This window comes from Ischnura elegans, chromosome 13, assembly GCF_921293095.1.
Source record: "Ischnura elegans chromosome 13, ioIscEleg1.1, whole genome shotgun sequence".
Taxonomy (NCBI): domain Eukaryota; kingdom Metazoa; phylum Arthropoda; class Insecta; order Odonata; family Coenagrionidae; genus Ischnura; species Ischnura elegans.
The window spans coordinates 18,779,631-18,794,416 of NC_060258.1; the positions used below are offsets into that span (position 1 = coordinate 18,779,631).

The 14,786-nt window shown below is 35.3% G+C and overlaps 2 long non-coding RNA genes across 4 annotated transcripts; one reads left to right on the forward strand and one right to left on the reverse strand.

Moving 5' to 3' along the window:
• Window positions 1–6,053: 6,053 nt before the first annotated feature.
• On the reverse strand, window positions 6,054–6,867 carry LOC124170446. Its single transcript, XR_006867461.1, has 2 exons — window positions 6,792–6,867; window positions 6,054–6,097 (listed from the first exon to the last, which is right to left on the reverse strand). It is a non-coding gene; the product is annotated as an uncharacterized LOC124170446 (long non-coding RNA).
• A 1,135-nt stretch (window positions 6,868–8,002) lies between these two features.
• Window positions 8,003–13,567, forward strand: LOC124170445. Of its 3 annotated transcripts, none has more exons than XR_006867458.1 (3): window positions 8,003–8,238; window positions 10,631–10,819; window positions 12,902–13,567. It is a non-coding gene; the product is annotated as an uncharacterized LOC124170445 (long non-coding RNA). The 3 variants fall into 3 exon arrangements; XR_006867460.1 differs by lacking the exon at window positions 8,003–8,238 and adding an exon at window positions 8,261–8,464; XR_006867459.1 differs by lacking the exon at window positions 8,003–8,238 and adding an exon at window positions 8,920–10,530.
• The last annotated feature ends 1,219 nt before the right edge of the window (window positions 13,568–14,786 follow it).

The following is a 14,786-nucleotide window of genomic DNA, read 5'->3' on the forward strand; positions in this document are numbered from 1 at the left end:
CAATATGTGGAGAAAAGACATGCAAAAGTCAAGTAATATCATCTTAGATGCCTTTACAGTGATAATGTTGTTCAGGAAATAGATTCTCATTGTAGTACTTGGGAAAATGCCTTAAAGTCCCTTAAGTGACGTCACAAGCCACTTCATCGAGTCAAAATGGCTGGGGTAGGGTGTGGATCTATGAAATGCCATTGGGGACCGGAGGAGTCGTTCCGAATGGAGGAAGAGATAACCTCACAGGCATACCTACGTCACAGAAAATGGCGGCGGGCGCCAAACATATTCAAAATGAAATGCTGTACAAGTATGATGCCGTAAAAGATAGAAAGGAATGATTAAAAACCGTGGGACGTACATGTTTTTAATTTTATAAAAGAAAATATAGAATTATGGCACACATTTTGAAGTCCTACTCATTAAAAGCCGAAACATAGGAAGGATAACCTTAAAGGAATACCGCAGTCTTCAATGCATACCTGTAATGCAATACTAATAATGGACAATTTAAGAAAAAAATATAATTGTTAGCGTACGGATAACCTTTAGGCATACTTCAGTCTCTAATTTGAACATGAAAATCAATTCATAGATTGCAAAATCTATTAAGAACTTAGGCGTTTAAGACGGGATAACCATCGGGCATACCTCTGTCTGTAATGCTAACACGACAAACAATGCACAATAAATATCAAAATTCCAGTTATCGGAAGAAAGATAACCTTCAGATATATTACAGTCTTTCACGTAAATGTGCAAAACTATCCTAATATTGGACTATTTATGTAAAATAGTTGTTATCGGAGTAGGGATAACTTTCAGGCATACCTCGGTCTCTAGTGTAAACATGACAAATTATGGACATTTAACATCAAAATTTTAACTTTTGGTTGATAATTACTTTCCGTAATACCTAAGTCTTTAATATAAATGCGCAAAACTATCCTAATATTGGACAATTTATGAAAAATAGTTGATATCGGAGTAGGGATAACTTTCAGGCATACCTCTGTCTCTACTGTAAACATGACTAACTATGGACAATTACTATAAAAATTCTAGCTTTTGGTTGAAAGATAACTTTCTGGAAAAGCTTAGCCATTAATATAAATGTGAAAAACTATCCTAAGAATGGACAATTTATGTAAAATTATAATTATTGTAGTACGGGTAACCGTCAGGCATACCTCGGTCTCTAGTGTAAATATGACAAAATATGGACAATTATTATAAAAATTCTAGCTTTTGGTTGAAAGATAACTTTCTGGAAAAGCTTAGCCATTAATATAAATGTGAAAAACTATCCTAAGAATGGACAATTTATGTAAAATTATAATTATTGTAGTACGGGTAACCGTCAGGCATACCTCGGTCTCTAGTGTAAATATGACAAAATATGGACAATTATTATAAAAATTCTAGCTTTTGGTTGATAGATAACTTTCTGGAAAAGCTTAGCCATTAATATAAATGTGAAAAACTATCCTAATAATGGACAATTTATGTAAAATAGTTGTTATCGGAGTAGGGATAACTTTCAGGCATACCTCGGTCTCTAGTGTAAACATGACAAATTATGGACATTTAACATCAAAATTTTAACTTTTGGTTGATAATTACTTTCCGTAATACCTAAGTCTTCAATATAAATGCGCAAAACTATCCTAATATTGGACAATTTATGTAAAATAGTTGTTATCGGAGTAGGGATAACTTTCAGGCATACCTCTGTCTCTACTGTAAACATGACTAACTATGGACAATTATTATAAAAATTCTAGCTTTTGGTTGAAAGATAACTTTCTGGAAAAGCTTAGCCATTAATATAAATGTGAAAAACTATCCTAAGAATGGACAATTTATGTACAATTATAATTATTGGAGTAGGGATAACCGTCAGGCATACCCTGATAAAAATAAACTCCCCCATGATGGGTAAAGGAAAGGTAAAGGAATGGTAGTAGCCATCATATGGTGGGTAGTTACCCTTGTACAAACCACGTCCTACTTTCTGAGGAGGGTAAGGGAAGGAAAGAACAAACCTTCGTCTACACCTCCTGAAAACTCCTTCGCTTACCATCCGTCTGCACTGCATTAAGGGTAAGGTAAGGGATAGGCCTATACTTCATCCTCCCTTCCTTGGCACTCCTTCACTTACCATTCCTCTATCCTTTGTCCAAGATGTATTATGGGTTACGGAAGGGTAGGCCTATACTTCGTCCACCCTTCCTTGGAACTCCCTCCCTTACCATCCGTCTACCCTTCCTCTACATGCCATTAAGGGCAAGGGAAGTGTAGGGCTATCCTTCGTCTACCATTCCTTGGAACTCCTTCCCATGCCATCCGTCAATCCTTTCTCTAACTCAATTAATGGAATGGCAAGTGTAGGAATATCCTTCGTCTACCTTTCCTTGGGACTTGGCATTTATTTCTGAGGAAAATATAGCCTGAAAATGTCTCCTCAGCTACGTTCACCAGCTAAAGAGTAGTATTGAGTTCTGTACAAGAACATAAGCAGTCTTTGAAAGCAAAGATGGATGGGCTGCACAACTTATCTTTAAAAGTCTCCTAAGGAAAGCAATAATATATACTCAACAGCTTCTATAAGTGTGTGAAAATAGCTCATTCAGAAGAGCTTTCATTCACATTATTAGGATGTAACCTATTTGTGTGGCTGACAATGTGACATCCTGGGAGTGATGTTCGGTATTTGAATGCCGATGTTATTTTCTGAAAAGAAATAGGTATGGTAGAAAAAAGTCACTGCTTTCTTCCACATAGGTCCAGGTGCAAAAGATATTCTCAAAGATTTTGTACTATAAATCCCATTGAGAAACTCCAGCACATAAGTACCTTGAAAGCCGAGGTCGTTAAGGCGCTACTTCAGCATCCCCCAATATGTGAGTCCTGGGTTTTAATACCACATGAAGGCTAACTTTTTTCTGTCTCATAATTTTAGAAATCACTGTTACAACTCATCCCCATTCATTTAATTGAGTTGCTTAGCGATTTTTTAAATTTTCATATTAATATATGGATTTTTAGTTTTTATATTAGTCCTACCCTCCCTCTACACTCCAGGAAGGATAATACCTACCCGCCAATGTTCTCAAATATGCTCTGACTCCCCTTGCTGAAGGGTAGAGGAAGGGCAGGCCTATCCTTCCTCTACCCTTCATTGAGACTGGCCCAACCCTTCCTCTACCTTTCTCCTTCACTCCAGGAAGGATAATGCCTACCCGCTAATGTTCTAAAATACTTGCTGAAGGGTATAGGAAGGATAATCTGACCCTTCCCTTACCCTCATTAGAGGGTAGACCTCCCCACAATGGAGGAGTTTATTTTTATCAGGGTACCTCTGTCTTTAATGTAAACATGGAAATTATAGACAACTAATATCAATATTCTAGTCATTGGATGATAGATAACTTTCTGGAATACCTGTATTTAATGTAAACATTAAAATCATTTCAAAGATGGCAAAATTTATTAAGAACTTTGGTAAATGAAGACAGGATAACCTACAGAAATACCTCAGCCTTTCTTTAAAACCAAATATTACATAGTGTTGTAAATCAGGAAATCTGAGTTACTATAATGGAGACAACTCCTTATTAATTATTAATTCCGACTGTGTATGAATATAAATTATGACACACAAATCAGCCTCCTTGGCATAACAATCCATCAATAGCAACCACAAACAAAAACCTAGATATAACGAGATTCCACGGTGCTCCAATAAATATTCGCTATAGCGAGTATTAGCTATAGCTATATCCTTTATGTCATTTTCATCAACTGGTAGTCGAGATAATGCATCTGCCAGATTACTGCTGCCTTTAACGTATTTTATTGTATCGTCATATCCAGACCCAAATCACGCCAACCTCTGCAACCCATTAGCTCCCATTTGTGGAATACCTTTATGTTCACCAAATATTGCTAACATAGGCATGTGATCTGTCTCCAAAATAAATTTTCTTCCCAACAAGTATTGAGAAAATTTTTTTATTGACCAATAAATTGCTAAGGCTTCTTTGTGAATTACAGAATAATTCATTTCAGCAGGCGATAGAACTCTTGACACAAAGCTTATAGGTTTTTCCTCACCATTCTCAAAAATATGCACCAACACCCCAGCAATTCCCCTTACTGCTGGCATCGCAAATCAATTTTACTGGTAAATCAGGATTATAATGCACTAATATCACATCTGATGACATAATTCTTTTACCTTGAATGAAAGCTCTCTCACAATTATCATTCCATTCATATTTTACTCCTTTTCACAACAATTTATACAATGGACCTAAAACTTTCGACATATTAGGAACGATTTTCCCATAGTGACTGCAGGTACCAACGAAAGATCTAACCTCAGATACATCAGTAGGGCTGGTGGCCTTAACTATAGCTTTCACTTTGCAAGGATCTTTCCTAATTCCTGCAGCATCAATAATGTGACCTAAATATGAAATTTCTGTTTAAAAAAATTAACTTTAAAACTTTAAGAGGAAGGGATATATCCTCAGGTTATAGTGATTTATCCCCATATATAGGTATATATCCTTACATTGTAATCTTTAGGCATACCTCATTCAATAATTTAATCATGAATACTTCTCCTGATAATGCAAAAATAATTGACTGCTCTTGATATTGGAATTAGGGATAACTTTCCAGGCATACCTCACTCCTTCATGTAAACATGAAAAACTATTTCACGTACATAACCTTAAAATGAAAATTTATTGAAAACTCTTGATATAGGAGTCATTGAAATCCTTCCATTCACACCTCTGTTATCCTTCTCCTGCGCCTATGGTGTGAAAATATTAACCATAAAATTTTATGGTTTATAGGATATAACTCTAATGTACATCTAGGTACCTAATAGGTGTACTTATTTATATCTGTAGCACACTTTAAATAAGGGAATGAACTATTCAACCATAAATGCATATATTATTTGGAGAGATAACTTTCTAGGAATACATACACACAACAGGTCATATATTAATCTCTGTAGCAAGCTTAATATTATGGGTGTGAAAAATCAAACAAAATATTTTTGGAGGAGGAAATAACTTTTTAGGTATACATCCAAATAATGGTTGCATATATTAATCTCTGAAGCATACTTGTATTAAGGGAGTGAACGAATTGACCATTACAGGTTATAGTAGTATGAGATAACTTTTTAGGCATGCATCTACATAATAGGTGTACATATATCAATTTCTGCATGGCATACTTGTAGGCACTAAGGGAGTGATATTATCCACCATAAAAGTTATTTTCAAAAGAGAACTTATTAGGCATACTACATACACATAAAAGGTGTATACCTATATATTATTCTCTGAAGGATACTTGTCCTAAGGGAGGGAACAAATGAACCATAAAAGATATATAGTAATATAATATCGGATGATATAAATAATAATGAACCTATAATATTAATGGAGGAAGAGATGGTAAATTCGGCATACGCCTACCTATAAAGGGTGTATATTTTACCTCTGAATTAATAAGAATTAGGATATCATATAGGTTTGAATGTTTTTATCACGGGCTCAGGAGTAGCAAACCACTTTAGTGGTTTGCTGGTGGTTTTGCTTAGTGGTTCATCTTAGCCTCAATTAACGATAATGTGATTAAATTTTCCATTCTAAGATTATATAGTACTATAAGTAGGTTATCCTTTTTTACATGAAGTACTCATGTATAACTGAAGGTTATCCCTGCCTCCAGTATTAAGAGTGTTAGTAATATATTGAATTCTAGAATGAGGAATTTGAAAAAAGCTTTTACATTTTCATAAAGGAATGAGGTATGCCTGGTTGGTTATCACCCAAGACTTCAATAATAACAGTTTTAACTGAATCATTTCACTTTAAACTAAATTATTTTCATTCTAAAATAGATAATAATGACAATTATTATTTCATAGTTACATGACAGACTGATATGCCTGAAGGTTTTCCCAACCTCTCAAAATCAAGACATTTCCATATTTTTGCATTCAATACATAGGTATGTAATTCTTTTTAAGTTTAAATGAAGGACTGAGGAAAGCCAGGATGATTATTCCAACCTAAAATATAAAGAGAATTTAAAAAACTTATGCATTTTGTGGTTATGTGTATGAAATAGGTTTTCATATTAACATGAGGGTCTGAGGTATGCCTATAAGGTTATCTTTACCATGAAAATAAAGAAATTTCAATAAATTTTGCAAAAATTGGATAGGTCATCATATTTACATGAAAGACTGACGCATTGAACTGAAGCTAATCCTTTCTCCAATACCAAAAGTTCCACATATTTTGCATTCTAAGGATAGATATTCATGTTTACATTGAGAACTGAGGTATGCCTGAAGGTTATCCTCTCTCCAATAGCAAACGTTCCCACTATATTTTGCATTTTAAGGATAGATTTTCATGTTTACATTGAGAAATGAGGTATACCTAAAAGTTATCCTCTCTCGTACAACATAAGTTCTCCGTATACTTTGCATGCGAGGGATACATTTTCATGTTTATATTGAGAACTGAGGTATGCCTGAAGGTTACCTTATCTCCAATAACAAAAGTTCTCAGTATATTTTGCATTCTAAGGATATATTTTTATATTTTCATGTTTACAATGAAAACTGAGGTATGCCTGAAGGTAATCCTCTTTCCAATAGCCCAGATTTAAATGTTTACATGCCCGATTTTTGTGTCACCTATTTGCATATTTTGGAATTTATCGCTATAATTAGTATTAAATTGCACTTTATTTACCTGTAATAATTTATAAATAGACAGTATACCTATATGATCGCTTTTACTTCATTTATATCGCCTTTTACCGCTGGATTCCATTGAATAAAAACAGTTGAGGGTGTATTTAGAATAGTAGTTAGACGTTGGCCGTATTCGTCACAGTGGCGCTGGCGTCAGGTATGCCAAAAAGGTTATCCCTTCCTCCGGTCTCTAAAGAGGAAGAACTGCTTCCGGTGTAAACATTAGTCAATACATGATTAATACCAAGAACTAGTGATGGGCAAAGTCGATCATTTTAGTGATTCAATCATTTTGACTCGAGTCACATAAGTGATTCAATCAATTGATTCAATCACTATGATCGAAAAGACTCAAATCAAGATTCAATCACTATATGATCGAAAAGACTCAAATCAAGATTCAATCACTATGATCGAAAAGACTCAAATCAAGATTCAATCACTATGATCGAAAAGACTCAAAGGAGTCATGATTGAAAAGACTCAAAAGGAATCATGATCGGAAAGACTCAATCAATGGATGTAATAAATCACTTTGAATAATCGAATAAATACTGCCTCATCTGCGAAGAGCATTGGTAACGCTGACTGCTATCCATATTATCATTTCATATTCTATTTTTATTGTGAATTCCTAGATGAGTAAATTAGATTGCAAAAATGAAGGAAGCAGTGTCATGAAAATATTTGGGAAGGCGAAACTACCACAGTTTCTTAACACTAATAAAATAATTTCTAACTATAGTTGATCAAAATATAACACAAAATACACCACACACTATGCATGAATCTGATCTGCAGGATAATTTTATGAACGGCACAATAAAATATAACCAGCTTTAACTTCTACTTCTTAACGTTCTCCTACAGGAGTCATCTTAATATTTTCCTTTTACGTGTATTGGTGTTATTAATACTGATAACTGCTGGAAAACATTTAAGAAAAAGATTACACAAGTATTCAGTTCTTCATAACATAGTATTTAATTTTATCACAACTATTTCTGCCCTGACGAAAAGAGATTAAGCATCGGTCGTTCCAAATTTTGAATCAAACCGGAAACCGAGATGATTGATATGAAACCGGAAGTCGGAGTGATTGATGATTGATGATCGACTTGTTTAACGAAATGAATCATGAGTCATTTGATTCACCTAGTGATTCAATCTTTTTGATCGAATCGTTCATGATCGACCCATCACTACCAAGAACCCTATATGTAGGGTTCTTGATTAATACATTACACATACATATAATGTATTCTCCATTAGTCAATATATCAATTAGTTTATCTCTATCTAATTTATCTCTATTAGTTTATCTCTATATAGGTGTATCTAATCAGGCTTCGCTTGCACAAGTGTGATAATCCCGTGATGTGTGAGTGAAAGGCATGACTATTTATTTACCTGCTGAAATTGTAACGGACTTGATTCGAATCGAGGTTAGTGGTTTCGTACATCTGTAGAATGTTATTGTTTCTTTCTGGTGTTTACTATGTGCCATCGTTGTTGTTTGAACGGAGAAACAATATAAGCCTACAGAACAAGTTTAACAATAATCCCTTGAAAACGATTTTTGTATGGAATTTGAAAGATATTTTGTATAGTTGCGACTGAACTTTTTCGTGAACTTGGTGAGAAGAAAGGTCATTCAACAGTACATCGCAGGTTACCCTAATTCGAGATTAATATTTTCATGAACTTAATTGAATCACCGTTGCGAAATCGATGTTTGTAACATATCCATATGATGACTAGGATATGTTGCTAATTGCTACTTTTCTACTATTTACTATTCTATATTATTTTTTCAAGTGTTTACTATGGTTACATTTCCTTCTGTGAACCTGTATTCCATAAATGGTAGACTTTTGGTGAACAAAAATGCCAGACTTAACAATGGAATACCACATTGTTGATGTTGTTGCTAGATTTAGTTAATTAATTCTTCATGGTACAATGACATATCAGTCTCTCGAAAGCCTCAATGAATACCAAATTCTGGGTGGGCTGAAATAGGCTTAGTGTTTAAAATCACGCACGACTGGCATTTTTATGTAATAGAAAATATGGTATTTATGCATTTTCCGGGCTCCCGACTTTTTGCGATTTTTTTTTCGGAAGAGATAGTGGTTACATTTAGTGATGCTCTATTTCAATTCCTCTAAAATTCAAGCAGGCCCCTTTGAAAACTGTGGCATGAACACCTGGGATTTTGTTTAAAAATTGTGTGTGTGGTAGAACCTTTAATTTATTACAAATTTGGTCAATTTAGATTTTCAAAGATCCTTTTTATCAAGAAATAGACTTCCAAGTAACACCAAAAAAATGGCCATTGTATAAATTGCGGGGAAAAATCAATTTTAATATGTTTTTAATGCGGTAGGAGTAATATGGAGACTGGAATTTTGAAAATGTCTTTCTTCTGCATTGGTTTGTTATCTTCTGTTAAATTGCTAGACATTTATTTAAAAAGTTGATTGGGAAGCAACCAAGCAACCATGGCGAGTGATTAAAGTACAATTGTTGGATAGTGTTACATATTCTAATGGCTTTTTTTTCCTTAATTAACTCCAATATTGTTGATTTTTATTTAAAAGTACTGTTTAGTGCAAAAATTATGCATAATCAAGAGAGGGAACATCTCATTAGAGCCATTTTCGAAAACCAACAATATCAGCTGAAATATAATGTTATGTGTCTTAGCTCCTGGAGTCCTAAGTGGCCGTCGGTGATATGGTGGGGGTCAGTGTGGGTAAATTCCGCCCACACTCGAAAGGGGAGGGGTTGAGGAATAATTTAATTCTAGTTTACTGACTCTCTCAGAGTAGGTGGCGACGGACAGCTACTCACTGGCTCATACACCAGTTCATGACTGAGTTTCAGGGGAGGGTTAGAAATAGGACAGGATGATGAAAGATGAATAAAATGGAGGAAGTATGTAGAGCAAGTAGAAAATACTCAGGCTCTCTCACCATCCTTGAATGTCGCAACCCAAGCGACGGAGTCTGACTCCTCAAAATTCCCAAAGCAAGTGTTTACCTGTCGTGAAGTAACTAAAATAAAAAAAACGCTGCTCGCTATCTACTGCCAGCATAAGAACGTCGCAATAACAGAAACAATGAACAATGAAGGTTGAGGGGGGACAATGTCTTTTGCTTCTTATATTTTATGATTTTTTAAAAATTTCATTGCCTTTTTCTCAACTGATAGATTGCAGTTACGTTCCACCAATAAATTCTCACCCACCCCTAATTGAAACAATTGCCTTCAATGAAGTTGTCTGTATTGATGCCCAGGGGTGGTCTGCCCAGATCAACTGTTCCGCAATCTTTGAGGGCCCTGCGCTTAGGTGGGCCCCCACAATACTCGCGTCTATCGTGAAGCGTATGTGAAATGTTCATTGAAAAGGAATGAGATTTTTTGGACCAGTCTCTCTGCACTCATAAAATTTGCAATCATTAGTCGCTTTATTTATTTTGTTTAATTGTTTGCTTTTTATGCGTGGTTGGACGGCTGGTGTCCTAACACCCCCTACCACACACCTTTTTATGCAGCTTGCAGTGTTGTTTGTGGATGTGGACTTCTGTCTGCCAATGTGTGGACTAGTGTCTTCAACCTCTTGTTCGTTTAACTCAGTCTGAGAATCACATTCGAAAATGATGGATTGGTTGTGGAACTGGCAATTGCATTGTTCTGGTTCAAATCCCGGTTCAACCAAACGATCTTTCATGGTGAATTTCATTCTTAATGGATAGAATCATATAAGATTTAGCTTTTTGCATGACCGCTTATTTCATGGTGCCCTTTTGTTTTTGGCTTATTCTTTTGTAGGTTGGCCTGTGTGATGGCTTTCCACAAAGTGTTTGTGTTTGGTCTGCCTGGACGTGTAAACTGGCTTCATGACGTTCAAGGAGCAGTGCCTGGAATCACGCTCCGCCTTGCAGAATGAGCTCCACTTGGTGATTGGTCAGGAAATGCAAGAAAAGCTGCAGGATGTGAAAGTTGATGAAGATGAAGTTGGTGAGTGAGCTGTTTTGAAATGTCGGTTTGAAAGTGCCATTCTTAGTTTGATGGATGAGAGGGGCTTAAGCCAATTAACAAGTGTCCCACAGTTAACACTATGCACACGTTCTGCAAAATCGTGATGTTAAGTGTTCAGTGGTGGTCTGACCAGGTCGGCATTTGCCAAGGACCCTGATCTTAGGGGGGGGGGGGGGTGACACTCAAAGCTTTCGTCTAACGTGAAGTGTATATAAAAGGTAAAATAAATTGATACTTGGATTACTTGAACCAGTTCTTTTGCAGTAGAGTACTTTCCTTGGTCAAAGAAAATGAAAGGCATTGATTGCGATTCGTTACCCACCATTAGTGTATTCATAATATACAAATTATTTGGTTTCAGAAATCCCAGTTCAGACAAATGGCAATGGTCAATTTTATCCTCATTTGAAAAAGGCCAGATTGGCGTCCATGCGATGCCACTCCACGTGACGTGACAGGGACCTATTTTCAGTACGAGTAGGTTCACACATGGAAACATGTCTTAATAATCACCTATTAAAACTGTCCATGGTCAAAAAGTTTCCTTCCTTTGATAAGGTATTAATAATCCTTATTTAAGCAAAGTGCTACCAGCTGGCAGGGTACTCTACTACCTGCTAGCATCCTGCGTCTTATCAGCGCTTAAAGCCCCACTCCAAGGTCACCTCACATGGCGACAGCAGGAACCAGAACGACATCACACGGGGTTTTCCCAGCATTCATACTTAGCCGTCGCGTTTTGTCGCGCTTGAAAATTTTCACTTTTCATTTAATCTCGATAAATAGATATCATCATTTAAAGATGTAAAAGCGTGAAATACGTATTCCAGGTGTAATAATCCTTCGATTTAGGCTATGACATAATACTAGGAAACCACCCTATTGTAAAGTCCTAATTTTTATCAGTTGATTTGAACTCTATGCATGCTCCATTCAAAATGATTATATAAATATTGAATAAAGTAATGGCATCCGAATGTAAAAGATAACCCGATGATTTTTTCAAAGGGTTGTTTGACAAGGTATATTTTAGAGCAGTTTCAAGGAATGAATTCACTAAATAGATAATAGAACCATAACATATTATTGAATTTTAATGAACTGTGAAGTTGTCACTTTTCATAGTATTTTTACTCACCACTTTCCTATTTATATGAACTTTAATATGTTACTTAACCCATGGGCTGCGAGTGTTCACGACTTACGCTGCCAGTTCCGAAGAGAGACCCCCTGTTCAGAAGGCGTCTTTGTGCCGCAAGGGATTGTCTGTTTGAATTAAGCCCTTTAGCGATCCTTACGGTGAGATATATTATGCAAGTGCAAGATATCCAGGTGACAAAAGAAATTTTGGGTGAATGCAGCAGTACAATAAAAATTATAATGCGTATGGCTGTTTCTCATCCGTTCACGTCACTGCTAGTCTCTTTCAGTCTTCAAAGCTAGGCTAACAAGGGGAGTGTGCGATAACTGGGACTTGGAATTCAACCACGCTTTGTGTTGTTATAGTTCATCAGCAGCCATCTTTATATCACCTCCCATATGGGTTTTTTTATATATATTACCAATAGTTTACACAAAAAATGTAGCGCTTTCCGTGTGAAAAACTTTCTGAACAGTTTTCGCAACCAATGAGTGAGGGGAGATTTTATATACTTTTCTGTTTCTACATAATATTGTCTTGCAAATAAGAGTAATGGCTTTATTTACGTGAATTTTTTTTTTGAAAACCTTGAATTTATATAATATGTTTTTAAAATCTCATTCAGAAATCAGCTGTTTGTTTGGATAGATGTTGCAATGGCTCCATACAGGTGGGTTGGGTCATTATTTCATAGTAATAATAATGATAATATTATATAATAAATATGCATCAAGTTCTATTGTGTTTGTAGTGATGATATAGCCTTACTGTATGAGCCATGAGCGTTCTTTTCTTTCGCTAGCTTTAAATTATATGACTCCCTAAATATCAGTGTTTATTTTTTGTTAGGGAGGTGAAGAAGGTTACGACGTAACACCTGTGCTTTCATGTACTATGATGGAATAATCTCGATGTTTCAGGTGCTGACGTGGAAAATGCAGACGGAGGTTGTGGTGAATTGCAGGATGGAATGAACAGCTGTGAAAATTGAATGTAACAATAGTGAATCGTGTGGAAAGTGCTGTTGTGTCGCCTCTTATTTGTAACAATTTTGTATTAAGTCCAAATGATAAATATTGCATTATGTTGTCCATGGATATTGCATTAAACGTCAGTGGTGGATCATATTTGTTTGGAAATATTATTTATGTTCAGAGAAATTGTTTGTTTTCAAGCAAGCAATTCAAGACAATTGCCCGTGTGATAATGTAAAAAAATTCCTTTGGCAGAAGGTAGCGATTAATGTGGGAAAAAGAATTTCGACTCAAAGTATGCATGTGTAAATACTTTGCAAAAGAGTGGCTGATCAAAGTATACGCTATTATTCGTTTTCATTGAAAGCTATAACTATCATTTTATTTGGCGAGAGAGTGCGTTAACTAAAGGTTGAAAAAATTCGAGAACTGACCCAAGAGCCCACATTGTGGATGTTTTCGTCGCACGTTAAGTTTCGAAATAAAATTATGCATAACAAATATGAATGCAGTGCAGTTCAATGGAGCACCACATTTCTCAATGATTCCACTCTTGACTTCTCTGCTGCTCTCAATGCTTTGCCCGTAAATAAGTTAGCTTGGTGTGTTGAATATTATGCTTTGTTTTCTCACCTCTATACTTGATTTTTTCAGCTGTGAATAGACTATTCTTTTTGTGGAATGCTATCTGTTCCTGTGCTTTTCTATTGGCTATATCCTTCTTGCTTCGTCCACCATGCATAACTCTGCTTCCCTTTACGAAACATATTAGTCTGATTGTAAGTTTATGAGGCTTGAAAGTGCTTTCATGTACTTTTTAGCCAAATAACTTGTGTAGGATCGAGTTTTTTTTCCGAGGAAACTAATGAGGTTCTACAAGATACAAGTAGTTTAACTTGTATTGAGTTCCTTGGAGAGTAAAATTACCCCCTTATGGACCATTCCTTGACAGTACCTGCTAAGGAAAATGAACCTTCATTTTAACCCTCTTGAAGTTTAAAAATTACAAATAGGTAAGTTCGGGGAGTTAATCTGCAGATTTCCTTTAAGAAGTTAACGTTTATTTGTAATGGCACGTAGTAGAAAATATCAAGCAAAAAAACTTTTTATCAACATATTTTTTCTTCCGTAGAATCAATGTATTCATAAGCAGAGCACTGATTATCTCAATGTTTCCACAAGTCATTTACATTTTGCCAATAAAGATATGCGAGTTAGTTATACCTTTGATTGGGTGAGGTTTTAGAATAGCATATGTGAGGTTTATCTTAAAATAATTTTCTTGAAAATTAGGGCTGTAAGCTAATACTTTTGATGGAAATCGATTTTCGGCTTGAAAATCAAATCTTTGATTGTAATAACAGACGATTACTTCAAATTCATTTGGTTTTTATATGTTTCTCGTAGTGTTTGTTAAAAATTGGTTTCTTTGCATTTCTTCACAGTATAATTTAATATGTTTCCAAGGTACAAGTTTTTACTGTGTCTTATTGCAACTATTCATCAAGCGAGGAATCGCTGTGTGTGGTGAATTTCCAAAAAGTTTTCCCAACACGTGATAGGTCATAATGAGCTTATTTCACGTACGATTTTGAAAATATTTACATCACTCTGGTTGCCATAAAATTGCAAACATATTGAATGTCCAAATTATCACTTTTTATTGAAAATTAATAATCCTGTTTTTCCATTTTTTTGTAAATAGTATATGTACTGTTACTTAGTGACTTTGTTTCCGCAAGTTATGTCATAATATTACAAGGATCATCACTGTTTATGTGCCTCCATTAATGTTTACGTCAATATAAATCTGCAATCAAACGCAGAAGCG